The 27,867-nt window shown below is 36.3% G+C and overlaps 1 long non-coding RNA gene across 1 annotated transcript in view; it reads left to right on the top strand.

Annotated features, from left to right (window-relative positions):
• The first annotated feature begins 8,931 nt into the window (after nt 1-8,931).
• LOC131920934 (uncharacterized) overlaps nt 8,932-27,867 on the top strand; it is a 43,403-nt gene continuing 24,467 nt past the window's right edge. Inside the window, exons 1-2 of the long non-coding RNA XR_009381803.1 lie at nt 8,932-8,985; nt 15,749-15,905. This is a non-coding gene — a long non-coding RNA (uncharacterized LOC131920934). The remainder of the gene's footprint in view (nt 8,986-15,748; nt 15,906-27,867) is intronic.

Here is a 27,867-nt window from a genome sequence, read left to right as displayed (position 1 = left end):
GTGGTTTGTTCTGTCTCTGACCTTCCAGCATTCACCCCAATAACTGGCCACAAGTTTGATTTTATTAATAAGACTCTTTAAGATTCCTGCTACATCTGGCACCCAACGTTTGTGTTACGAATTCACAAAAAAGCCTCTTGCCTGTGGACTTATGGGCCCCAGCTCAGGCCCGAGCTACACTCAGCTGGTTGTGGTGGCACACTGGTTGGATTTGCTGAAGAAGGCAGAGGCAGGAGGATTCCGAGTTTGAGGCCGGCCTAAGCTTCGGCCCAGGCTGAACCACAAACAGTGGTGGGACCATGGAGGCAAAAGCTGCTCCGAGTTGCTGGCTCCTTCTCATCGTGTTGGTGACTGTGGTGATGCTGCTATCTGGGACGAAGGGTTTACTGCTGCTTGTTCATAGAAGAATTGCCAGGACCATCATGTTACAAGAAAGCATCGGCAAAGGTCAGTTTGGAAAAATTTGGCAAAACAAATGGTGGGGAGAAATTGCTGTGAAGATATTGTCTTCTGGGGAAGAACATTCATGGTCCTGACATTAGGCTGTGATTGTTCCAAACCACAGAGGAGGTTAAAAAAAAAAAATCTGCAGGGAACCATGACCACACCTAACAGTGACTTTGAAATCTTCAAGAAGATGACAGGACCCCACAAAGATGATTCCACATGGACTATGGTAAAGCCACTAAGCTGATTAACACCACCAAAAGATCGACTTTGGACTACAAACTGCTTAGGACAATTTTGAGATGGCTAGCTGAGATGATCCAGCCTGACAGAATACTTGAACAAGGACTTGAAATAAGCCCTGCACTTTCTCATTATGCAGTGGCTGGACAAATGATATAGGACTTGACAATTAACCCAAAATTTTTCTTTTCAGGATCCCCTAAAGATGGAAGTAATTTTAAGAAAACGACGCCCACATTCCCAAGAGGTAGGATGGGAAGTTTTTGGTCGTTTAATGAGTTTTGGATATTGTCATTGTTTATGATGGTTGGTTACAAGTTGTTAATTGTTAATGGTCAGGAAAAAAGCTGAACATGGAGATTAGATTCAGAGGTTTTGTTTAAAAAAGAAAGAAAAAAGAGAAAAGAATATAGATATAAGATAGATCACTGAATCTATTCTGAGAAAAAAGATAAATAATAAGATAAATGGGTAGATCACTGAATCTACACTAAAAAGAAAAAGAGGAAGATATAAAAATGACAAAAGGTAGATTACTGAATCAAATATGAAAAGAAAAAATACTTTTAAAAAGGAATTACTTGTTTTAAATAAGATAAGTAATGAAAGTTTTTTGTCTGAATTTGTCAAATGTTACTGGACTGGACATTGTTATATATTAATGGAATTTTTTGTCTGAATCTGTCAAATGTTAATGGACTAGACATCGTTAATGTAATCTTGACTGTGTATATTGTATATACTTATTGGACATAATTTTTCTTGTATTAGTTATAAGCTTTTTTTAAATTTTAGACAAAAAAGGGGAAATGTGGTGGTATTGTGTTCCCCAAAATATTGTACACCCTAATAAACTTATCTGGGGTCAGAGACAGAACAGTCACTAGATACAAAGGCTAGAAAATGGTGGCACTCACACCTTTAATCCTAGCACTCCAGAGGTAGAAATCCGTCTGGATCTCTGTGAGTTCAAGGCCACATTGGAAATGGCCAGGCATGGTGACACACGCCTTTAATCCCAGAAAGCGAGCCTTTAATCCCAGGGAGTGGTGGTAGAAAGCAGAAAGGTTTATAAGGTGTGAGGACCAGAAACTAGAAGCTTTTGGCTGGTTAAGCTTTCAGGCTTCTAGCAGCAAAGTTCAGCTGAGAGCCATTCAGATATGAGGACACAGAGGCTTCCAGTCTGAGGAAACATGATCACCTGAGGAATTGGTGAGGTGAGGTGGCTGTGGTTTGTTCTGTCTCTGACTTTCCAGCATTCACCCCAATAACTGGCCACAAGTTTGATTTTATTAATAAGACTCTTTAAAATTTCTGATACACTCTTCAGAGCAATAGAAACCCTAACTAAGACACCCCACATGTAATTATTCACCTGGCAGCTTAGGTCCTTCACATGCACATACTATGTACGTACACCCCACTACAAACAATGCCTTACCAAGCAATTTCAGAACCTGTTGACCCCTCAGGTCCATTGGTCTCTCTGTTCTCCCATCTCCAAATAACTGTTTTTCTCTGCCCCTAGTAACAATCAAATTTACAACATTTTTATTCAAGTGTATCCTCAACCTTTTGGGGATTAAAGAATAGAAAGGATGATCTGGCTGAACTGGTTTCAGGTGACTTATCAATAAGAAAAATCTTATGTCCTCTATTAAAACTTTAAGGAGATGCTATTTAGCATCTTGTACCTATATATTTGAATCTTAGATGGTCTTTTAATTTAAAAAAAAAAGAGCCAGATATCAGGGTGAAAGCTGAAAGATCAGAAAAGCACAAGAGCCAGCCGCTTGTTCTTACTTCTATAAATTCTCAGTCTAAAGAGAGTAAGTTCTGTTTCCTCACACCTTATATACCTTTCTCTGCCCTGTCATTATTACTTCCTGGGATTAAAGGCATGTCTGCTTCCCAAGCAAAGGTATGAGATCTCAAGTGCTGGGATTAAAGGTGTGTACCACCACTGCCTGACCCCTATGTCTAATCTAGTGGCTGGCACTGATCCTCAGGCAAGTTTATATATCACCACAACTGGGTGTGCATATAATTAAAATTGCATGCATTATGGGAAGGAACAGGAACAATAGGGAAAATGATTGTATGATCTAATCTACAAATCAAGATAGAGCATCACCTGAACTACATTCTTTATCAACTAGTCACTCTTCTCTTGAACCCCATAAAAGAAAGCCTTGAAGAATAACCCGGCACTTGACTATTCCCACTCATGTGGTCTATTGTCTTATTTGTGGGTATTTTACTCTCATTGATGTTTGCGGACTCAGAACTTCTGTAGTAGTGTGCCCAGCTCTGCTCATGCTTACATTTAAGAAAAATCATGACAGACAAATGAGGGAATGATGAAATTATACTTACCTATTTCAACATTTTCCTTATATAAAATTGCTAATGGTGTCATAAATCAGACTCTCAAAATTTATTTTGTTATCTACAGTAGAGATAAGCAAATACCATAGCTTCCTGAGACCTGGTGAGTCTTGGTACTGTTTTATATAGTCCTCATTTCTAATATCACATCTATGTTTCAAATAGAGGTCACTCAGGTCAGTTGTCCTGTTAAGGCAGGATAGAGAGAGAAGGGGAATTATGAGGATGTGGGAGAGGAAAGGAGCCTCTACCCACACAGTTAGATTGACGCCTCTTACCAGTTGAGCATCAGGGATTTGGACACAATAAACATTTGCATAAGTTTTTTTTCAAATATAAAACTACATTTGTTTCTAATTTTATTCTCACTTCTTCTACTCACTTGTTTCTATTATTTGCCATACCAGAATCTTGAACAAAAGTTTCTGTTGATTTTCTTATCATAGCTATTTTACAGACCTATTTACTCTTTATGCCACTGTGATAAGATAGAATACAAAGAATTATTATAATATTCCTATATTTGCTAGGACCCTCTGTATTCAGGTACATTATCTGGTTAAGAGAAAGTTCCATATTTCATTGGGAAAAAGTGTATTTTTCAGTATGTGGATTGATATATGTGAAATCCACTTGATCTATGACATCACAGGATTAATATAAATTACATGTTAAAATAAATATGTTATACAACATATAAATGATTGGGTGGTGACAAAACATATAGTCAGCTAAAAATTCCAGGAAATGGAGCATGGCAGAATCCAACATTCACTCAGGATAAAACTTTTTGAAAAAAAAAATTTAACAGAAGCAATATATCTCAACATAATAAAAGCTATGTATGACAAACTTTCAGCTGATATTATATTAAAAGGAAGAAATTACACAAAGCACGTGCACTAAAACAAGGAATATGACAAGGGTATCTACTCTCTCCACTCTAATTTAATATAGTACAGGAAAATTTAGCTAGAAGAATAGAACAAGAGAAGTAAATGAAAAGGTTTCAAATAGGAAAGGAAAGAGACAGTTCTCTAGTTGTAGAAGATAGATTACACGTACATTTATACTACACATTTATAATATACATATGAGAAAGACCACAATAATCCATCAGAAAAGTCTTATTCCTGCAAACATTTTCTGCAAAGTGTCAAGGTACAAAATTCAGTAGCTTGAGTGACAAGCACGCTCAACAGCTAACCAGGAGAAAAATCCTGTTGAAAATAGCCTCACAAAAATGTACCTTGGGATATTATTACTCAAGGATGTGAAAGACCTCCACAAAGAAAACATTGAAGTATTGAAAAAATTGAAGAGGTCAATAAAGGATGGAAAGATCTCTCATGCCCTTCAATGGTTAAGGTTAACATGAGGGCAGTGGTCATCAGCTAAAATAATCTACAGCTTCAATGTAGTCCCAATTAAATATCCAGTAAAATGATTCACTGAGGCAGGTAAAACATTTTAAAAATTAATATAGAAGCACAAAAATTGCCTTTAATAATAGCCAAACTAATCCACTCCCAATATCACTCAAGAAAACTACTGATCATCATACATGATCAAAATTCAGTATAAATATAATAATAAAAGCAACATTGGTCCTGTCACTAAAGAAAGCATTTAGGTCAACAGAATGAGTAAAGGAACTCATTAGGCTTCTAAAGACAATAGCCTGGGCTGTGCCCATATCTCTGCTACTCAGTAAGCTATTTTGCTTCCTGAGCCCCTTGGCTTCAAGAATCAAGAAATGTGAGGTTTGAGGCAGGACTGGGATGACTAGCTGCATCCTTATTTGTGAACTCAGGCTTACTCTACTGCCACAGACAGGAAAACACTGACTTTCTTTGTCTCTTAACCTAGGAGACTTTAAATTATATTCGGTATTATTTTGGGCAAAAATAAGTTTTTAATTTAGACGTTATGGAAATCAATCTAGTAAATTACAGAATGATATAAAACTATGATATACTCCATGTTGACACCTACTTGAATGATCTCAAAACCACAACAAATAATTAAGCAAGTAATTCATTTTAAAGCATAAGTTGCTGACTCAAAAATACAACTCTCTCTTCAAAGTTTATAAGAAATAGTTTATTCTGGGGAAATATGAATGACCATGGCCTGGAAACAGAGACTCAGGTTGCCCCAAATTCCATGTTCTAGCAGGGAAGCAGTTTCACAAAGTTTTTATAGTATGAGAACAACAAAACGTCATTAATCAAGACACTTTTCAAATATATCATGAGAAGAGAGAGAGAGAGAGAGAGAGAGAGAGAGAGAGAGAGAGAGAGAGAGAGAGATCACAGTCAAGCAGGGAAGCCTCAGCTATAAGCCTCATATGCAATCTAATGAACTCTTAGCTTTTGAGTTAGTTAAAGCTAGTGGTCTGCTAAATTAATATCTTTCAAAAGAGAGCTAGTGCTCTGTATATACCAAACCACTTACTCACTTGTGATAAAACTGTTATGGACATAGCAGGACTAAAGATGGGGCTAAAGATGGCCCCCAAAATTAGGCTCTGGGCCCCTGCAACATCCCAAACTCTCTGCAATCAGAAAGCTCTAGTTAGTTGATTAACCTTGGGGAAGGTTCAGTTTGAGCCTTTTTCTGGGAACTTTTGTTCACAAATCCATCCATGACTTTCAACATGATAAGAATTTCCACATCTGTTAACACCAAAGCTACAAAAATACATTTTCGTGACATTAAAAGTAAAGAAAAAGATGGAACTCAGGAAGAAATCAGAGAGGAGCAGGGAGGGATTAAGGGATAGTTGAAGGAAGGGAAAGAGAAGAGTTAGAAATGAGAGAGAGAGAGAGAGAGAGAGAGAGAGAGAGAGAGAGAGAGAGAGAGAGAGACAGAGAGAGAGAGACAGAGACAGAGACAGAGAGAGACAGAGAGAGAACAAAAGCAAACAAGCTAGTTTACAGGACAAGAAGACACAGAGGCCACATAAGGACAGCCGACTCATTGTGTTCCATTCAAGCACCTGGCACATTGAAGAATATCTTTTCAGTGTGAGTCAGTTGTACTAAGAAGCATGACTCTTACAGCAAAACTGCACTGTTAATACCCTTTCCAGTATAGGAGTTTGTTCAGGGACCTCTAATGTTCCAGTTTTGAATTGACTTCTGAGCTGATCCAGATGCCCCCTTTGGGTCTCCCTGAGGAATGTGGCTTCTGTGTCATCAACACTGGAAAGAAGACAGAGCAAGCTTATTGCAGGATGCCCGTCCTAATTCTAGACATCGCAGACCCAGCTGGGAGCACCTACATCCTCATTAGCTGTTAGACTTGGAGATGCCTTTGAGCTGAAAGGCAGAGTGTTGTAAAATTGAAAGTGCACATATGCCCCAGAGAACCATAGTGTTTGCTGGTTTGTAACATGCATATTCAAGTCCCCATAACACCAGGCCCCAAACCACCACTCAATCAGGGGCTACATTACAGATACCTGTTTACAGTTGCAAGAAAACTAAAGAACCCGGGGATTTTCAGTGAAATCTCTGTATCCATCTTCTTTTCAACTGATTCAAAATACTTGGAAAACCCCCAGAATAGCTGTGGCTTGACAAAGAAAGTCCAACAATGAATGTCTCTCAATATGCTAAACTACATGGAAATATTTTTATAGTAATGAGACAAGATTATCATAATCTCTGATAGGAAAAAGTGATAATTTTTCTATACTAATCTTAAAATGGGGATAATGAAGTTTGAAAGATTCTTCAAGGTAGAACCTCTTTTCAAAATTAAATTACTAAAATTAAAAAAAACAAAATAATTGCACTTATGCAAAATGTAGAAGAGCAGATGGAAAATAATTGAACACGTGACAGAATTGACCACCATATATATTACATCTGGTTGCAAACAGACTAATGATGAAAAGATGAATATATTCATACCAACATCAGAAGCACAAAATTCACCCGTGCAGAAAATTTCTACTTACAATTAATACATTCAAATTTTGCTAAAATTGTGGATTATTTGTCTACCATAAAAATAGAAATGTCTCAGCTTATTTTGAAAGTTTATCATCGCTCATGTCAGGGACTTCATACATGCAGCTATTCATTTTGGTATACACTGTTATGACATTTACAAAGGATATTTGCCAAGTCAACTTCAAACTCTCTGACTTCCTCATATATTTGATGGAGCACTTCTGCTTACATAATAATTCCAAATACCACAAATATTATCTTCAAATATATTCATGGAAATTTTTCTTATTTTATGACAAGTATCAAAATTTCAATAACCAGTCACATGAGATTAAAACTTTTTTATACTTTATGACTATCACAAGTTATAGTTGTGATAAAACCCATGATTTATGACATGTATAGTTCTGATTATTTAGGGTGATTTTAGATTAGTCACTAACACAAAGAACACAATGGATTTGAAAAATATAGTTATATATTAAGCCCATCCACTGTGTTTTTAATTCACACATTTCACAGCCACATTGTTCAGCCCATGCAATTTTAGATTATATGTCTAACGATTGGTTTCATAACATATGGCAGGTTTCACAGCCTGCCAGAATCCTATCTATTAGCAAAGCAAATGCATCATTTTCTGTTTACAATAAGACAAACTGTGGGCATTTTAAAACATATTATCTTAGAAAAATGGCTTGATAACAGTCTTTCAAAAATGTTTGACACAATTTAATCATCATATGCAATACCTAAGAATGTATTTGAATGCTAATTAAAATGAAGATGATTATTTATAAATACTCAGAATCCTGGAGATAGGGTAGAGCCCAACATTTAGTACATTTCTCAAGATAGTCTGTAATATCAATAAGGCAAAAGAGAAGAAAATAACTGGAAGACATGTGCTATGTGATTTAAGGTAGGATATAAGCATTTTTTCAGGTATTTGTATAAATATTTATAGGTAATCATATTTCTTTAACTGATTTTCATAGTCTTATTTAAGTGTGATATGTCACAAATATGAAGAGTTCCAGACCTCACACACTGTGGAATAAAAGGATCACTTAATTAAATCTACCTCATGGAAATCTTCCTTTGAGGTCTCCACTCCACTTTTCCATGCACTAAAACATTTTATAAACTAATTGTATCTGTGAGGCCCATTTTAAGAAAATCAGTGTGAGACTGGAATTTATATGATGAGCATCCTTTCTAACATAAAATATCAAGCGTAGGTATGTATTATATATGCAACATTCAATGATCTCAGTTTGCACCCTTGATTAAAATGGCAGCAACCAAATGTTAAATTTTATTACCTGTTTCATATTAAGGTTCATGTTTTTATGATAAAGTTCCTCAGCTGTTTTAAAATGCAGGAAGTAACTTTAATAAAGTAATTTCTCTATATTTCATCTTACTTTGTGGAAGTATAAGTTCCCAAGTGTCTACATCCTTTAGAAAATCTTCATAACATTTTAGTGCAGGTAAACATGAGAATTCCTCCCCTGAGCTCCTCCATTGTGAGGGTTATTCCTACTCTATGTTGTATACTGCTTGGATCACAGAAGCACATCCATATTTTCACCAGCATATATGATGGTTACTGTAAGGAAAGCCTTGTAGGTGCAAGATCTTTCCAGAGGTGAGGTGTGTCCCTTACCAAGAAGCAAGATGATTTACATAATATGCAGTGAATGTTAATTAATATTGGTTAATATGAAGTCAAGTATAAAATGTGTATTTGTGCAATTAAAATAGGAATGACTATCTTACAGGAATATTCACTTAAGAACCAAAGTGCTTTACATTCATATAAAAGATCCCTAGAAATGTTACAAACATGTGGAAATTTTATGCCTTTTCACTTTCACTCCCAGATTATAGTTTCTCTTCATCTGAGAACACGGCTCATATGTGGCTGCTTCTGGAGTTAAGGGTAAGATCTTGAGAAAATCATATCATTTTCCCAGTAAAAGAGATTCCAGATATTTTAAATGAAATAGTATTTGTCATTGAGCATGACAGATGTGTTATGCCACTGTATAACTAAGATGAGACCAGTATACATCATCTAGTCTAAATATAGCAATCATAACTCTATAAATTATAATTTTAGAAAACAGTTATCTCATATAGAAGTTGATAAAAAAACTCTCATTCTTTAGAATGTGATTAAATGGTTGTGTATGGTCTTATGATATATTGTTATTCTAATATTTTTGACATTAATATAGTTACATCATTTTTTTGCTTCTCTTTCCTCCCCCTAAAACCTCCCAAATACACACCTTCTCACTATCTTTCAAATTCATGACCACTTTTTCTTAATTGTTATTTTTGTGTTTGTATTTTTTAATCTATATCTCTCCCTAAATACATAAATACAACCTTTTCAATCCATGTAATGTCACTTATACATATGTAACTTCAGGGCAGACCATTTGATTTAGATAACCAAGTGGTATGTTCTTCCCTGGGGAAGACTACTTCTGTCACTCTCGGAATGCTGTGTTGCCTGCCGTTCTTTGTCTAGGGTCAAGCCTTCTTGAGCTTTTCTACTTTCATTTTAGTATGTCTGTTGGTGTCAACCTCTTTTAGGATATGCTTAGGCAGCCATATTGGTGAGACATCATGGGTGTAACTCCTGACATTTCTAGGAAACACAATCGCACAGTAAACTCCCTGTTTCTCAGCATCTTACAGTCTTTCTGCCATCTCTTATGCAATGATCCCCAAATGCTGTGGAATAATCCTTAAGTACACTGTGAATATATATTACTCTTATTGGTTCATAAAGAACTGACTGTCCAGGCAGGAAGTATAGGTGGAACAGCCAAACTAAGAATGCTGGGGAGAAGGGCAGAGTCAGTGAAGTTACCAGGAGACACAGAGTGAGCAAGACATACTGGAAGACAAGTAAAGCCATGAGCCATGTGACAATACATAGATTAATAGAAATGGGTTAAGTTGTAAGAGCTATATAGTAATAAGCCTGAGCTATTGGCCGGGCATTTATAATTAATAATAAGACCCTCTGTGGTTATTTGGGAAGTGGCTGCCAGGATGGGAAAACTCCACCTACACCTGAACTTTAGATGGCAAGAGTTGAGTTATAGATGTATTATTTAAAAATGAGCTCCACAATTTTGCATTTTGTTTGGCTGTGGCTTCCTGTAATGGTCACCATCTGTTGCAAAACCAAGTCTCCTTGAAGAGATGTAAGAACCACAATTTACTGTAGGTAAAAGGATAACTACTTAGAATATAGTTTGGGATTATTCTAGTTTAGTAAAGTAGAAGTTGTAAGTTGTCCTCCAAGATGCATGATAACACTAACCTAAAGTAATCAGCCATGTTTCCAGTAAGAAGCATAAGTTCTCTCTTTCTGAGCATATCATAAGTCCAAGAGAGATTATTACCATCAATTTATGCATGCCATGACTGCAGTTGTCTTCCCATGCTGGAAATTGTAGTATATAGGTGTCATAGCTGGCTAGAAGTGGTGGTTACTTAACTCCTTTGAAAGCTTACATGGCACTTTCTGGTACTATAAAGGCTAGTGCTGAGACAGGAGGTTTTCAGGTCATATCAAGCCCATTCGGTTTCTTTAGCAATAGGAATGTCTTCATTAGGGACTCTATTGCGGTGAAAAAGAACCATGGCCATGGCAACTCTTATAAAGAAAAACATTTAATTGGGGTGGCTTACAGTTTCAAAAGTGTAGTCCATTATCATTATTGCAGGACATGGCAGCATACAAGCAGACATGGTCCTGAAGAAGGAGCTGAGAATCCTACATCTTGATCCTCAGGCAACAGGAAGTGAACTATGACACTGATGTACATTGAGCATAAGAGACCTCAAAGCCCACCCCCACAGTAACACTTCCTCCAACAAAGTTACACATCCTAATGGTGTCTCCTTTGGGGGCCGATTTTCTTTCAATTCACCACAAGGGATTTATCTTACATCTGGGTGATAACTCAGCAATAAACTATAATGTTGTGGGGGGTATCTTTTGGACAACCCTAACCAATAATTTAAAAGAGGACTTTTTGGGGGAATGGTGCTGATAGTCTACCTATGGTTTTTGAATAACATGTGTCAGATGAGATGGGGAAATTTTATTTAAACTGTGTGTATGTGTGTGTGTGTGTGTGTGTGTGTGTGTGTGTGTGTGTATACAAACTTACACTTACATTAATTTTGAGAAGATAGTTAATAATATGGTTTTTATGACTTTTTTAGATATCTTGCTATTTTACGTTCCTCCTTCTTCTGTATTTATCTCCCTCCTGCCTTCATAACTAGAGCCCCCCCATTATTGCTGTTTCCCCTCTCAGGTCATTTCCGGCCTGAAACACCCCTCTATACAACACACACACAAACACACACACACAAACACACACACACACACACACACACACACACACAAACACAAACACTGTGGTCCCTTTTTACATTCCTGGTTGTGCAGTTACTCAAATAACTCTAATCTGAAAATTTGGAATTAAGAATCTCAGTAAAGAAAGAACATGTGAATTTTTATCTATCTGGGTCTGGGTTATTTCACCTTGTATGATCTTTTCTAGTTCCTTCATTTACCTGCAACATTCATTTTTATTTAGAGTTGAGTAGTGTTCAATATTATATATGTATGACATTTTCATAATCCATTTGTCAAATGAAGGACATTTATATTGTTTCCATTTCCTAGCTACTGTTTCTAAAACAACAATAAACATGGCTGGAAAAGTATATGTTGAGTAAGATCTCAGTCTATTGGGCTTATGCCAAGAAGTGGTAGAGTTGAGTCAGATGGTAGATTTATCTTTAGCTCTTTGAGAATTTCCAAAGTGGTTGCACCAGTTTGTAAACCCACCAACAGTGAACAAAGGTCCTTTTCCCCAGAGCCCGTACATCACTCTTTATCAATTGTTGATCTTTGCCATTCTATTAGGGGTAAGATAAAATCACAAGCTGTTTTATTTGCATTTCTATAATTGCTACAGATGGTGAACATTTTTGAGATATTTCTTAGTGATTATTTTTCTTCTTTTGGGATGCTCTGATTCCATGAACATTATTTAAGTGGGTTATTTGCTTTTGTTTTGTTTTGTTTTGATTTTTTGACAGGGTTTCTCTGTGTAGCCCTGTCTATCCTGGAACTTGCTCTGTAGAACAGGCTGGACTTGATGGATCTCAGAGATCTGCCTGCCTCTGTTTGCCTACGGAGTGCTGAGATAAAAGGTGTGTACCATCACCACCTGGCTAATTTTTATGTATATATGTTATGTATGTGTGTTATATATATGGATGCTTTGCCTGCATGTAAGTCTGAGTACCAAGTGCATGCCTGGTGTTTGCAGAGGCCATAATAGGCCATTGGGGTACATAGAGCTCCAATTACAGACCCCAGTCCTCTGAAAGAGCAGTCAGTGCTTTTAACCTATGAGCCATCTCTCCAGGACAGCTTTTTAGTTCTTACTATATTCTGGATATTAATCCTCTATCAGATATATAGCTGACAAAGATTCTTTCCTATTCTGTCAGATTCCTTTTCACATGATTGATTGTTTCCTTGGCTGTACAAAATATTCTCAGTTTTATGAAGTCTCACTTGTCAATTTTTGGGCAAATGAAGTCTTATTCAGAAAATCTTTTCTTAAACCTGTATGATGCAGGTTATCCCTATGTTTTCTGCTAACAGTTTCAGTGTTTCAGGTTTCACATCCAGGTCTTAGATCTGTTTGGACTTATTTTTTGTGCAAAGTGATAAAGATGTGACTACTTTTATTTTTCTGCATGTGGACATCCAGTTTTCCATTATCACTTGCTAAGGAAATTTATTTAATTTCTATGTATATCTTAGGCATATTTGTTAAATATTAAAAAGGTAAATTTCCATGTCCTCATATTTGAGTCTTTGATTCTGTTCCATTGGTCTATCAGACTGTTTTTGTGCCAATACCACATTATTTTTTTTTAACTAGGGCTCTATAATAACTTGAGATCTAGAATTGCAATCCTGCCAGCATTATTCCTTTTTACTCTTAATTATTTTAACTGTCTGGGGTCTTTTGTGGTTCTATATAAATTTAGGATAGTTTTTCTATTTCTGGTCAATGATATGAGGATTTTGATAGGGATTGTAAGGATTCTAAATAGCTTTTGGTAAAATTGTCATTTACAATATAAATGCTACAAATCCAGAAGATTGGGTGTCTTTTTTGAGATTTCCATTGTAAAGGTCCTTTTCCTCCTTGGTTAGGTTGATTCTTAGATCATTTACTTTCTTGTAGAGTATTGTCAATGGGTGTGTGTCCACAGTCTTCTTCTCTGTGTGATTGTTGTTGGTGTATGCCAGAATTACAGATTTGTTCAAGTTGATTCTGCATCCTGCCATACTGCTGTATGTTTAGATGCTTTCCTAAAGTTTTGTAGAAGAATTTTTGGGAACTCTTATGTATAAAAGTGAAAATGGGGTGGCTTGACTTTTCCTTTCCCTATTTGCATCCCATTCCCTTCCCTTCCTTACTGCTCCAGCTGTTTGCTTTGGGCCCAATATTAACAGGAGTGAGGAGAGAGGACAATCTTGTCATGTTCCTGATTTCAGTGGGTTGCTTTATGTCTTTCTCTCTTTAGGATGATATTGGCTCTGGGTTTCTCTTATATAGCTTCCATCATGTTGACAAATGTTTCTTCTAGTCCTACTTTCTCTCCACAGTTTTTCAGGAAGATGTGTTATATTCTGTCAAAAGCTTGTTCTGCATCTATTGGGATGATTGCATGATTTTTGTCTTTAAATCCACTTATGTAGATTATCCCTTAAGACTTGCAAATGTTGAACCATTTCTGTATCTCAGTGATAAAACCAAATTAGTGTTGGTGGATGGTATTTTTTATGTATGTCTGTACTTGGTTTGTAAGTATTTGATTATTTTTGAAGCTATGTTTATCAAGGATAATAGCCTATAGTTTTCCCTCTCTTTTTTTTCATTGTTCTTTTGTCTTTACCTTGCTCTGGTATTTCAGCAATATTTGAGAGTGTTGCTTCTTGTTTATTTCTTCTTTTTTCCTCTTTTATGATACTTCCGTCTTTATTACAAAATGATTTCTATACTTTTATCATGATTTTACCTTCCTCAATTCATCCAGACCCCTCCCACCTCTCTACCCACACAGCTATTTCTTTTTCTTTTTCTATTTCTATTACTTTCTCTGTTTATAAAAAGCAAAAAAAACCCAAGAAACAAAAAAACCCACCAAAACAGAAAAACAGAAATAAAAATAAACAAAAAGACCAATAAGATGAAAAAAAAAGCAAAATGAACAATAAAAGTCTACAAAAAACACCAGTGACTTAAGTTTGTGTTGCCCATCTATTGCTGGCCATGGGGCCTCCAAAAAGAGTCATCTCTGTATAACTAGTGACACTTCATTGAAGGAAACTTATTTTTTCCTTTACAAGCAGATATCAGTTGTAGGAAATTCCTGTGCTAGGTGTGGGAGCTCCGGTCTATTTCTTCCTCTTGGGGCCAGGAGCCTGTCTGGCTTGAACCTGTGCAGATACTGTGCATGCTGCCACAGACTCTGATAGTTCAGACATGTATCAGTCCTGTTGTGTCTGGAAGATATTGATTTCTTAGAGTCATCCATCATTTCTGTATCTTCTAATCTTTCTGGATTCTCTTCCACATACGTCTCTGAGCCTTGATGGGAGGGTTTTGATGAAGATATCCTGTTTAGGACTGATTGTTCCAAAATCTTTCAGTCTCTGCACACTGTCCACTTGTGGATCTCTGTGTTAGTACCATGTACTGCATCCCATGTACTATAAGAAGATTCTCCAACGAGGGCTAATCCAGGTATCGAACTATGGGTATAGTAAGTATCATTAACAGTCATTTTATTTGCTATTCAGTTTTTCTCTTTTGTGTTCCTTCTGTTATTGTTGAACATATATTTTTAAGACAATATATTGTGATTATCGTTTTACCTCCACCAGCTCCCTCCAGAACCTGCTGAGCTTTCCAATGCACAAAAGTACACACCTTTCTTTCTTTATCTTAGTAGAATATAAACAAACATATAAAATAATAACAATAATAATAATAATAATAATAAAATATGTTACAATAAGGTAAAATAACAAACAAGAATAAGACAAAGCAAACAGAATCAAAAGAGCCAAAGAGGTAGGAAAAAAGAAACACAAATGGATGCAGGCATGCATGTCCTCTCACACACATAAATCCCATAAAGACACAGAAGTGGAATCATAATATATACCCAAATGACCTGTGAGGTTAAAATTTAATGGCTGTGACAAAGCATCCTGACACAAGAACCTCCAGAAAGGCCATTGAGTTTGTTTTGTTTTGGCCATCTACTGCTGAGGATGACATGTCCTTAAGAGTGCATTGTGGTGAGTACAACTGGGGAATGACACTCCGCTGGAGAAATCAGTTTTTCATCTGTGAGCAGTATCAGTTGGAGACAGCTGCTGTGTTAGGGATGGCTTGTGTCTACTTCCACTCTCAGCACTGGGGTGCCATCTGTCTCAGAGACCCTGTGCGTGCTGCCACAATCTCCATGATTTCATGTGTCCATCAGTCCTGCTGTATTTAGAAGGTGTTTCCTTGGTTCCTTCCATCCCATTCTGGCTCTTACACATTTTTTTGCCTCCTATTCCACAGAGTTCTCTGAACCCAGAGTGAAAGGATTTGCTGGGGACACTCCATTTAGGCCTGAGTGTTCCAAGGTCTGTTACTCTCTGCATATTGCCCAGCTATAGGTCTTTTACCCATCACGGGAAGAAGCTTCTCTAATGATGGCCGAGCAAGACACTGATCTGTAAGTATAGAAGTAATTTTATTGCTATGTTTCTTTAGCAGAAAAGTAATATTTTATTTTCTCCTAGGTCCATGGACCATTGAATCTCAGGTTTTTGGCCACCTAAAACAGTATCCGGTATGAGTCACATCCAATGAAGTGGGCCTTAAATCAATTCAGATCTTGGTTGGTTATTCTCACAAGCTTCATGCCACTATTGTATCCGTGTATCTTGCAGGCAGTCACAATTGTATATCAAAGGGTTTGTAGCCTGATTGTTTCTTACTGTTCTCTTCTGGTAGCATGCAGAATACCTCAGTCACCATGAATACTAGTCACAGGGTGCAGACTCTAGGTAGGCACCAGCTCATATTGTCAGAGTTCAGTGAGTTGTTTGGGTTTGTCTTCAGCCATGGGGCCTTACCATCAGTTTGTGGAGAGCTACCAATAGCCTTGGCAATAGCTTGGGATGTCCAAGGCTTCTCATAGGGCTCCTTTGGTCAACAACTCAATCAGATGTAAACTATTTCTGTTACTAGACACTTCATTTGGTTATGAGAATTGTCCAGTTGGAATTCTTTTTCCCCCATTAGTTGGTGATTACATTTAGATTACCTTCATATATTAATATAATTTAGGAGCCTTCTACGGTGTTAGGATTCCATATTACATCTCAAATGGCCCTTAGTTTTATCTGACTTTCCCAACATTTTCTCTTTCGTCCCCACCTTACTCTCCATTTGATCTTTCTATTCCAGCCTCAACCCCATCCATAACTATCTATTCTATTTGCCTTTTCAAAGAAGATCCAACAGTAATAAGCCTAGTCACTTACTCTATACCTAACTGATGTGTTTAAATAGATCATAGTCCGCTTATTGAAAACTTAATAGCTAACATCAACAAATAAGTGATTATATGCCATATTTATCTTTTTCAGTCTGGTTACTTCACATGGGATGATTTTTTTCTAGTTCCTTCCACTAACCTGTGGGTTTCATGATTTTATTTTTTGAGAGTTGAGGAATACTCCATCATGTTGTAAATGTACTATATTTTCTTATCTATTCATTTATTGATAGACATCTAGTCTGCTTCTAATGTCTGGCTATTATGAATAGAGAAGCAATAAACATGGACGAACAACATGAGCAACATGGATGAGTCTCTACGAATGTGAACATATAGTGCTTTGGATATAAGCCAAAAAGTGGATTTCGATTTGGGTATTTGGATATTCCAGCTTCCTGAGGAATTACCGTTCCAGTTTCCATAGTGGCTGTATGAATTTGCACTACCACAGATGAGTATTCCCCTTACTTCATATTTTCACTGTCATTATCTGTCACTTGATTTTGTGATGTTTGCCATTTTGACTGATGTAACATAAAATCTCAAAGTAGTTTTGATTTCCACTTCCCTGATAACTAAGGGTGTTTAACATTTCTTTGGGTACTTTTCAGCGATTTGTGTTTGCTCTTTAGAGAAATCTCTATTTAGACATGTATTGCATTTTTTAAATTGGGTTCTTTGTTTTCTTATTTATCAGTTATTTTTAGTTCTTTGCATATTTTAGATATTAGCTCTCTGTCAAATGTGTAGTTGGTAAAACAAAATTTCCCATTTTATATTCTGATGCTTTGTCCAAATGATGATGTCCTTTGCCCTACAGAAGCTTTACAGGTTCATGAAGTCCAGTAATTGTTGGTTTAGTGCTAATGGTGTTCTGCTTAGAAAGTGTTTTCCAGTACCAATGAGTTTGGGATTATTCCCTGCCTTCTCTTCTCTCAGACCACTGTATGTGGCCTTATGTTAAGGTCGTTGATACATTTGAAATTGAGTTTTGTGTAGGGTGGTAATTATGGATCTATTTGCATTCTTCTGCATGAAGCTATTCAATTTGACAAGTACCGCTTGTTGAAGATGCTGTCCTTTTTCTTTTTTTCCCCCTCAAGTAACATTTTTTTTATTTATTTATTTATTTATTTATTTATTTATTTATTTATTTATTTATTTATTTATTTATTTATATTGTAATAGTTTATTGATAAGTGTTATTTTTTATTTATTTAATTTTTTTTCATTTTACATACCAACCACAGTTCCTCCTTCCCCTTCTCCTCCTTCCTGCCACCTTCTCACCTGACCCCCTATCCTCTTTTCAAAGAGGATAAGGCCTCTCATGGTGAGTCAACACAGGATGACATACCAATGTGGGGTCAGCCCAAGCCCCTCCCCACTGCATTAATGCTGAGCAAGGTATCTCACCATAGGGAATGGGCTCCAAAAAGCCAGTTTATGTACCCGGGATAAGTCCTGGACCCACTGCCAGGGGCCCCACAAACAGATCAAGCCACACAACTTTCACCCATATTCAGGGGGCCTAATTCTGTCCCATTCAGGTTCCCCAGCTGTCAGTCCAGAGTCCATGAGCTCCCACACTAGCTTGGGTCAACTATCTCCATGGTTTTCCCCATTATGTTTTTGACCCCCCCTTGCTCCTATAATCCTTCCTTCCTCCCTGCAATTGAACTCCAGGAGCTCAGCTCAGTGCTTGGCTGTGAGTCTCTGTATCTGCTTCCATCAGTTACTGGATGAAGGTTCTATGATGACAATTAGGGTAATCACCGATCTAATTACAGGGAAGGCAAGTTCAGGCACTTTCTCTACTATTGATAGGAGTCTTAGCTGGGGTCATCCTTGTGGATTGGGCAGTAGTGCCACACACCTTTAATCCCAATACTCAGGAAGCAGACACACAGAGGTCTGTGTGATTTCAAGGTCAGCCTGATCTACAAAGTGAGTTCCAAGATAGTAGGCTTTTGGGAATCCGGTGCTTGTATTGTAGCGCCTTGCACAGCCTTGGTACAGTGGGAAGGGGCTTGGACCTACCTAGGCTCAGTGTGCCAGGCTCTGCTGACTCCCCATGGGAGACCTTGATTTGGGGGATGTGGGGATGTGGGGTGGCTTGGGAGGGAGGGCTAGGAGATAGGAGGAGGGAGGAGGTGGGATCTGTGGGTGGTATGTAGAGTGAGTAGAAAACTTCTTAATAAAGAAAAATGAAAAAAAAAGCAAGAAGTATGGAAAGAGGTGGGGAATGAATGTAGTAAGTAGCAGGGTGTAACACAAATCTTAAAAGGTCTTATTAATAAAAAATAGTTCATAAAAATTTTTAAAAAAGGAAGAATATCAAATCTGAATAGAAATTTATCCATGATAAGAATAATCAGTGGATGAAACATGCCTTTCAAGGTCCTTTTTGGGGTAAAATTCTGTGAATTTTGAACGTTGATTTTTGAGAGTTTTTAAGTTTTATAATTACATTATTTGGCTCACTGTTATTAATAAATTTGTAACAATTAGTTGACTCCTTACATGACCCAGAATAGAAGATTGTTTTTATTTTAAATATAAATGTTACTTGAGATTTGATTTTTGTTACTTGATACTTGATTTTTTTGTTTGCTTTTATTTTTCAAGACAGGGTTTATATGGGTAGCACTGACTATCTTGGATGCTGTCCTTTTTCAAGTGTGTATTTTTGGCTTCTATATAAAAAATGAGGTATCCAGAGGTCTATGGGCTCATGTCTGGATTTACAATTCAATTTCATTCATCAATATTTCTATTTTTAAACTAATATCATGTTGTTTTATTACAATAGTTCTGTAGTATAATATGAGCTTGGGGATGTTTATACCTCAAGAAGTTCTTTTGTTATTCAGGATTGTTTTAGCCATCCTGTTTTTTTTTTTTTGGTTTGTTTTCAATATTCAGCTGAAAATTGTTCTTTCAAGATTTGTAAAGAGTTATGCTGGAATTTTGTTGGCGATTACATTGAATCTATGGATAACTTTTAGTAGGATGACTATTTTGAACATATTAATACTAACATAGATCCATGAGCATGAGAGAATTTTCAGTTTTCTATATGATCTTCAATTTTCTTCAATGCCTTAGTTTTTATAAGTCTTTCGTTTGCTTGGTTAGAGTAGCCCAAAGATATTTTTTGAGGCTGTTGTGAAAGGTATTGTTTCCCTAGTTTCTTTCTCAGTCCATTTGTCATTTGTACACAGGAAGACTTCTAATTTTTTCTAAGTTAATTTTGTTCTCTGTTAATTTGCTGAAAGTGCTTATTAGCTATGGGATTCCTGGTGAAATTTTTCATGTCACTTATATATAGAATCATAAAATCAACAAATAAGATACTTAGACTTCTTCTCTTTCAAATTGTATCTCCCTTGATGTCCTTCAGTTGCCTATTGCTCTACCTAAGACAAGTACTATTGAATAGGTAGGGAGAGAATGGACATCCTTGCTTTATGTTAATTTTAACAGAAATGCTTTGAGTTTCTCTCCATTAAGGTTGATGTTGGCTGTGGGCTTGCCGTAAATTCCTCTTATTATGTTGAGGTATGTCCCCTCTATCCCTAGTCTCTATAGGACTTCAATCACAGATGTGTGTGTGTGTGTGTGTGTGTGTGTGTGTGTGTGTGTCTTAGATTTGGTCAAAGACATTTTCTGCATCTAATGAGATGGTCACCTGTTCTTCGTCTTTCAGTCTGTTTATATAGTTGACTACATTTATTGGTTTACATATCTTGAACCATCTCTGGATCTATTTTATCATGGTGGATGATATTTTTGATGCGTTCTTGAAATCACATTTCAAGTATTTTATTTTATTATTTTTTTGCATAAGGGAAATTGGTCTGTAATTTTCTTTGCTGAGTCTTTACGTTCTATAGATATCAGGGTAACTGTGGCCTCAAAAGAATTGGATGGTGCTACTTCTGTTTCTGTTTTGTGGAATTTTGAGGATTATTGGCATTGATATTTATTTGAAAGTCTGGTAGAATTCTTTATTAAAACCCTCTGGGCCTGCTTTCCTTTGTTCAGAAGACTTTACTGTTTCTATTTCACTGGGAGAATGAGACAAATGGTTGGGGTGAGGGAGGAAGCTTATTGGACAAAATCTATATAGAATTCTGGGAATGGGGGCAGAAACCAAACATCTCATTTAATATTTAAAAATGACTGGTTATAGATCTTTGAAAGTCGGTTAAATTTTTCTGTTACTCTATCGTTCCCTGGATTTTTTTTTCCAGAAGGGTTTTTATTAGAATTTCACTCTTCTCATTTGTTATGTATCTGTTTAGGCTATTGACTTCTTGATTCAATTATAGTTTGGCTGAGTAGAAAAATTCATCTTTTTCCCTTAGGTTTTCCAACTTAATGATGTTCAGTTTGTTTATTTGTTTTTCATACTTGCTTATAGTATTCTGAATTTCTTTGATGACTGTTGTAATGTTCCCGTGCTCATTTCTAATTCTGTAAATTTAGGCCCCTTCCTCCTTCCTTCCTTTCTTTCTATTTCATTAATATCTCCTCTAATATTTGTTAAGTCTTATCATTTAGTGGTTTAGGATTTGCTTTGTTCTTTTTTCAAAAATTTGAGTTTTACCATTAAGTGAATTGTTTGTGCTCTTCCTCATTTTTCCATGTAGGCATTTGCAGCTGTAAATTTCCCTCATAGGACTGCTGTTAGTGTGTCCCAGAAGTTCTGTTGTGTTGTATTTTCATTTTAATTTTGATTCAGGGGACTTTTAAATATTCATTGTTGATGTCTTCTTTGGCCATTCATCATTCAACAAGTTGTTTGATAACTATGAGTTTGCAAAATTACTAGAGATTTTTTTGCTTTAAATTTTAAGTATCATTGCATTATGGTTGGATAAAATACAGTTATTTTAATCTCTTTAAATTTATAAAGGTGTGTGTGTGTGTGTGTGTGTGTGTGTGTGTGTGTGTGTGTGTGTGTGCTTTGTATGTGTGGCCCAGGGTGTGGTCTGTTAGAGAATTATCCAAGTGCTGCTGAGCAGAATTTATGTTCTTTGGCGTTTTTGCAGAATAACCTGAAAATATCTATTAAGTCCATTTGATGTATGTCATTTAACTTTTATTTCTATTTATGTGTTTTAGTTGTTGTCTTGTCTAAATGACCTGCCTACTGGAAAATGTGGAGTAATAAAACCACCTTCTAATAATGGGTTGATGTGATTCTGTGTCTTTAAATCTATAGAATAATTTTTATGAAATTGGGTTTACCTGAATTTGATGCATATATTTTTAGGTAGTAATATTTTTTTATTAACTGCTCCCTTAATTAGAATGAAGTGTCCCTCTTTATCTTTTCTGTTAGTTTTAGTTTAAAATCTATTTTAATAGCTATGAGGACAGTGACACCTGCTTTCTCCTAGTCTCAATTAAGTGGAATATTTTGTCCACCCTTTCACTCTAAGGTGGTGCCTACCTTTAAAGCTAAGATGTGTTTCTTGCAGACAACAAATAGATGGATTTTGTTTTGGTCTATCCATTCTATCAACCAGTGTTTTTGATGAGATATATAAAGTCTACTCAGCACCACATGGATAATTCTCTAACAGATCACATCCTCCTGGGATGGACACACACACACACACACACACACACACACACACACACACACACCCCTTTACAAATTTAAAGAAATTAAAATAACTCTCTGCATTCTATCCAACTATAATGCAATGATATTTAAAGTTCAGAGTAAATGAATCTCTAGTGATTTTGCAAACTCATGGAGATCAAACAACTCCTTATTGAATGATGAATGAGCCAAAGAAGACATCAAGAAAGAATTTTTAAAAGCCCCTTCAATCTAAATGAAAATAAAAATACAACACAACAAAACCTCTGGGGCACATTAAAAGCAGTCCTATGAGGAAAAATAAGTGCTTACATGGAAAAATTAGCTACTGTTAAAATGTGTGTGTTAATGGTAGTCATTGTACTGTTGGTTTGGTGTGTGTGTGTGTGTGTGTGTGTGTGTGTGTGTGTGTGTGTGTGTTTACAGTTTGTGTTCTCATTGAAACTTTGTGTTTTAGCAATTATGGCTTTATATTTCTTTCTATAGTCTCTTGGTTCAGCTCATTCCTCTCTTCAGCCCTAAAAAATCACCTTAGATTTGGTTTGTTGGCTGTAATCTTTCTGGGCTATTTAGATGGTGGTAAGCTTTTTTCTTTCTTCTTCAATAACAATTAATAATTTTTCTGTGTTTATTATTCTATGTTGGTTTTCATGGCATTTTAGTAGTTGAAATGTATTCCTCCAGGATTTTCTGCCTTGCAAATTTTTCACTGAGAAATCATCTATTATTTTGAAGAGTTTATCTTTTTACATAACTTGTATATTTCTCTGTTTCTGCTTTCAATACACTTTCTTGGTTCTGTAATCTTAACATTTTCTCTATGATATGCTGTGGGGATTTTTTTTTCTGGTTTCGTCTATTTGGTGTTCTGTGTGCTTCTTATATCTATCTGTATGGGTATGTCTTTTCTTAGTTTGGAGAAGTTTTCTTCTATGACATTATTGAGGATCTGGTCTATGTCATTGACCTAGGATTCTTTCCTATCATTTATTCCTAAAATTTGAAGGTATGGACTTTTCATGGAGTCTCAAATTTTCTGCATCCTCCTTTCTTGTGTTTTTTTTTAATATTCTTTGTTTATTTCATCTAGACCCTCTACTATATATTTGAGTCCTGATGTTCTGTCTTCTACCTGATTCACTCTACTTGTAATGCTTTCCTTTGGGTTTTCTAATAGGGTTATTGGGATATTTAGTCTACATCATCTTCAAGTCTTGACAGTCTAATTTCTGCTTGACTAATTCAACTTGTAAGACTTATCTTTGAATTTTTTAGTTTTTTGCAGGGAGAAGCAGCTTTTCAATTCCATCTTCATTTAAGCTTTAGTCCTATTCAATGATTTTTTACCTCTTTATTAAATTCTATTGTTAAATCCTGGATTGTATTTTCCATTTCCACCAGTCTTACTTATGTTTGTATTTTTTTTATCATTACTCGGGCATTTATTATTTTGAAGTTCTTTTCCATAAATGTATTGAGATGTTTATTTATATCTTCTTTAAACTACTTGAATTCTTTGATTAAGCTTATACTTGTTCTTTTAAATTCGGTGTCCTCGAATCACCTAGGTAATTTTCATAACCAGAAATTTTACAAGACTGTGAGTGTTAGGGGATAGGGGTATTTCTTAGAGCTTTCACAAATTTTGTGTGTTTGCAATGAGATCTGGGAATGTGGAACTATTTTGTTAATTGTTGTATCCGATATGGACAGAGTAGATTGGGGCATAAAAGAGCAGATGTCAATTGAGCTGTGCCGGTTGAATATGGCTGAGGTAGAATGAAGTCAGATGGACACAGGCAACTGGGCTGGAGTGCAGGATGCATGTCCTGTTCTAAGCCTGGCCTTTTGAGATGCATTTGGGAGACAGTAAGAGTTCATGGAGGTGAAGGTCAGGCAAATACACCTAACTAAACCCTAATGAATGATTCTCTAATGATTATATTTTAATAGCAATAGTAGTAATAGAGTAAATAATGCAAACCAATAATAAATTAATAAATATATTCTTAAATTTGTGGGTATAATACAGAAAGTAAAACCAGTTGAATACTGGCTGTGTATCTGTTGTGCAACATATTTTTTCTGTGGACACACACACACCCACACCCACAATATGCAGGGAGAGAGACCATGACAGACCAAAGTAACGATTGCATCAAAGTCTCCTGTGGATATCACTCTATATAAATAAAATGCTGATTGGCCAGTAGCCAGACAGAAAATATAGGCAGGACAAACAGAGAGGAGAGTCAGGAAGGCTGAGTCAAGAGACGCTGCCAGCCCTGCCATGAGTACCAACATGTAAGATACTGGTAAGCCACGAGCCATGTGACAAGGTATAAATTTATAGAAATGGGTTAATTTAAGATATAAAAACAGCTAACTAGAAGCCTGAGTCATTAGGCCATACAGTTTGTAAACAATATAAGTTTCTGTGTGTTTACTCCGTTGGGTCTGAACAGCTGTGGGACTGGTGGGTGAGAGAGATTTGTCCTGACTGTGGGACAGACAGGACCGAAAAAACTCCAACTACAAAAGTCCATGTTGATGAACCAATGACACTTTATTGGAGTTGCTTACCAAACTATCTGTAGGGTGTTACAAGGATTAACATGACTTAAAAGCATCAGAAAATAGCCCACCCCAGCAAGTGTAAGGACTCTTCGAAGATGCATTTCTGGAGGCTTCTGTATAACTTTCAGGAGGCTCCATAGAGTGTCCTCTGAAAATTTCAGCCATTCAGTCTCCTTCCAGAGTGATGGTTTGCTGCTTCTGTGAAGCTAGGGGAAGCCTGGAGAATCATGCACTTTTTCAGCTTTTCCAGACACCTGAAGTTCATTTATCCCCTTGGAATCATGAGCTTCCTCCTCAAGGGATTGTTTCAAGTAGTAGTAAACTGCTATACAACAGTGTCCAAGTATGAATACATGCACAGAAAAATCAATGTCCCAGCTTGTTAGTATATGAGAATTAAGAGTAATATTTTTTCATGATAAACCTTAATCAGAAATCATTGCTTTAAATTATTTTAAAAGAGATAAACATATTAACTTGTTTATTTCTGATTTACTCTGTCATTCAAGCCAAGGAAAAGCTAATGGAACTTTTCATCTGTGACAAATAGAATTCAGTATAATGCACATAAGTGAAACACACACAAAATGGGTAGCATTCCTGGATATTATTCATGGCAGTGTAAGTGCTCCAGAAATACTACTGTTGTTGAACAGCTTCAGCTTCAGATCCTTTAACAAATAAATCAAAAAACAACTCTCTCATTTTTGACATATAAACACCTGCAATTATTTGACTATGAGGTGTTATGAAAGTGTGCTTTCTGAAAATTTCATAGATGATATTTCCATGAATTTTTCCCAACAACAGATGGTATAGAGAAAACATGAGAATTAATATGTGATTCTCACTTCAGTCCTACAGTAAGATTTCAAATTCTCAATCTGTTAATATATAATTGAATAAGTAGGGAAATATTCAAGTGCAATCTTTTAAACTGGACAATGAAATATTCTTGTTTCTTGATGCATTGTTCACTGACGTTTTAAACAAGAAACAGCTAAAATGTCTATCAGTAATTGAATAGATAAAGAAAATTTACCAATATGCAATGATATTTCATTTAGTTGTAATGAAAGAAAATAGCTTTCTAATTTTTTGCACTTTTAAAAAACAGGGTTTCTCTGTTTTAAAAAATCAGGTAGTCCTGGCTCTTGTAGAGCTTATTCTGTAGACCAGACTAGCCTTGATCTCAGAGGTCTGTCTGCATGTAGCTTGGGAATCCTGATCTTTAAGGATGGTTAAACAAAATCAATCTAAAATTGTTTAATGACATCATTGGTGGAATGTAGAAAACTAATCTCTCTGAGGAAATGTCTATGTGTATGAACCACCAATTTGTTCTAACTGTAATTTAGTACAACTATCAAGCATATCTTACATACCAGATATTCATCCATGCTGCAAAAATTGCAATATGCCCAACACAGCTCCTGATGTCAAGGAGCTTTAGGTACACTGGAAGACGTATCCAAATCCTCTGCTAGAAGAAAAAATGTATCAAATTCTCTGGAAATTGGGGATTCTGAACCTTGAGACCATGTTCTTCAAGCCCCTAGTTTTTATATGTACATTACTATATATGTAATATAGTATATAATTATTATATATGTGTACATTACTATATATATATATATATATATTAGAGCATCTATAACTTTTTTATAGCTACTTGCACTTGTCTATGACTCCACAATCATCTAAGTTCTGTGAAAGGCTAATGTAGAAGGTGCACTTAAAATATCAGTGAAGAGATCAGGTAGGCATGAACCTCTTACAGGAGCCTTTCTAGTGGAAGCAACCACACTGTGGAGCCCTGAGAGAAGATTGATATCTCACTTAAAAGCATCATTTCAAATGAAGGGAACAGAGTGTTTCCAGTGATGTAAGTATACATCAGCATGGCATTTAAGGATAACTTCAATAAAGTAAATTGAGATGGATATAGGGCAGGAGTAGAGTAAGGAGGTAGTGAAACATGAGGGTGTTGAGTTATATAAGTATAAACATAGAGATCCTAAGTGACACAATCTGAGCCTTATCGTAAGGTAAATGCATCTGGCACTTTTCATAGTGACAAGGCACTAATTGAGAATTGGGAATATAGAACAAAATGAAAGTTTGAGAATGAAATCATTTAGAACAGAACACTGAGTCCACCTCAGTGCTGAGGAAGGCCCAAACCACTGCACAGCAATAGTATGGGAAACAGGTTTATACACATGACAGTTCTTTTCTATAGTAAAATACCAGGGAAAATACATAACTAGCTTTGTGACCAGTATGGCGGGGCCACCATTTACTGTGACAGGGAGTCAACGATCAAATTTTGGTTTGGGCTGGAGTAAACAGCTTATTACGTGCAGACAATAGTTAGGACAGGTACTCGGACACTGAGTTTGGATCAGGACCCATCTTGACTTGTGCTGACTTAACTCTGGGAGATGTAACAGTTGTCCACACTCTCATTACAGGCCACCAAAGACAACTCAAAGTATGATTCCACCAAAATCCAGTTTAGAAAGCCAGTTACTTACTGGGCTGACTTATGAGCACGAATACAAGAGTACTTATCGGCACAAGTGACTCCAAAGCAGACTTACACCAAAAACATCTCTCTGCAATGTAGATGGGAACTTGTACACAGTTGCATAAGAGGAGTTCCCACTTGTTGACCTTCCACACCTGTATATTTCAGCATCTCCCCAAAGTACAGTGTCACATGAAGCAATGGGAGAATCATATGCAGCTGGCTGGAAGATTCAGATTGCAGTGTCTGGAATAAAAGTAGAGGGTCCAGAGGTTCTACTCACCCCATCCTTCTATGTAGAAATGCCAACAGGCACAATCTTGAAGGTCTCTGGTGAGTAATTCCTGATGAACATGATGGCTGTTACACACAGAGGATGGTGCTGCACAGCAGCTTGTTATGGCTGT

The sequence above is a fragment of the Peromyscus eremicus genome, chromosome 10, assembly GCF_949786415.1.
Source record: "Peromyscus eremicus chromosome 10, PerEre_H2_v1, whole genome shotgun sequence".
In the NCBI taxonomy this organism is placed as follows: domain Eukaryota; kingdom Metazoa; phylum Chordata; class Mammalia; order Rodentia; family Cricetidae; genus Peromyscus; species Peromyscus eremicus.
The sequence above is the reverse complement of the archived record's forward strand: the minus strand, read 5'-3'. Positions and strand labels throughout refer to the sequence as shown.